Here is a 1,085-nt window from a genome sequence, read left to right as displayed (position 1 = left end):
CAGGGACACTATTTTCCCACCTGCTCCTTACACTGCATGCTTGTCTCGACCACAATTCAAGCAAAGCACTGAGTTTAAGCTAAGCACAAAGCTCAAAACCTGGGCCTGAAGGCCTCTGGGTCCCAACAGAGCACCCTGCGGGGTCTCTGCTCCTGGGTCCAAGCCTGTGTAAAGCCTCTCCCTGGGCACCAGGGCCGGTGGCAGCAGGACGACCCCCTTGGCCCAGCAGTAGAGCAGTGCCCTGTCTGAGTGGAGGAGCAGGGGCAAGGCCCGGCACTGGGGTGGGTGCAGTGGAGGCAGGCTTTCAAGGAGGGGCAGGAGGTGCAGAGACAGGACAGGCAGCAAGGCTTGTTGGGAATTCCCCCTGATGGGGCTGGGCTGGGTTTGCTGCAAAAGGGAAATGAGGGGGAGGGGGGTGTTTGGTCATTACCCCTGCCAGTGACGAGCCTGCCTCCCAGGGACACTGGCACCCACAGTGCTGATGGCTGAACAAGCCCTGGGGGCCACGGTGCAACTTCATGGGCCTCTTGGGCAGTAGCTGGGGGAGTTGGAGGATGGACACAGATGCCCCACACCTGCAGCCGCACTGTGAGGTGAAGGGGAACATTGCCCTTGGCACCCATGTTGTGAGAGTAATCCTGAGGGACCTGCCCTGCAAAGCCTTCTACGTGGGCCTTATTGCCACTCTCTTGGTCAGGAAGTTTTAAGAGACTCAGAAGTTCCCCCTGCCTGGAGTCTGCACAAGCACTTTTTGGGTCCAGACACACATCACACAGCCCTGAAATCTCTGCACTGGGCCAGCACGACACTGGGGAATACAGCTGGGCCTGGACAGATGAGGCTGCAGTAACAGCAATCAACTGGGCTTGCCGTGTGCAGGGCAAGGGGGAGTCGGGACATGCCTGAGTTGTGCCCTCAGGAGGACTGGTACCCATGCTGAGCCCCACTACTTCTAGGAGGCCCAGTCAGTGCCCCGGCTCTGCCTGGGCACGGTCTTTCCCCTGCCAGGTGAGGCCAGGTGAGGCCAGGAGGGGCAGGCGGCGGCGAGGGGCCCCGGGCATCCCGGGCACGGCGTTGGGCCGGCC

The sequence above is a fragment of the Alligator sinensis genome, unplaced genomic scaffold (genome assembly GCF_000455745.1).
Source record: "Alligator sinensis unplaced genomic scaffold, ASM45574v1 scaffold1280_1, whole genome shotgun sequence".
Taxonomy (NCBI): domain Eukaryota; kingdom Metazoa; phylum Chordata; order Crocodylia; family Alligatoridae; genus Alligator; species Alligator sinensis.
This window is presented reverse-complemented; position numbering follows the sequence as displayed.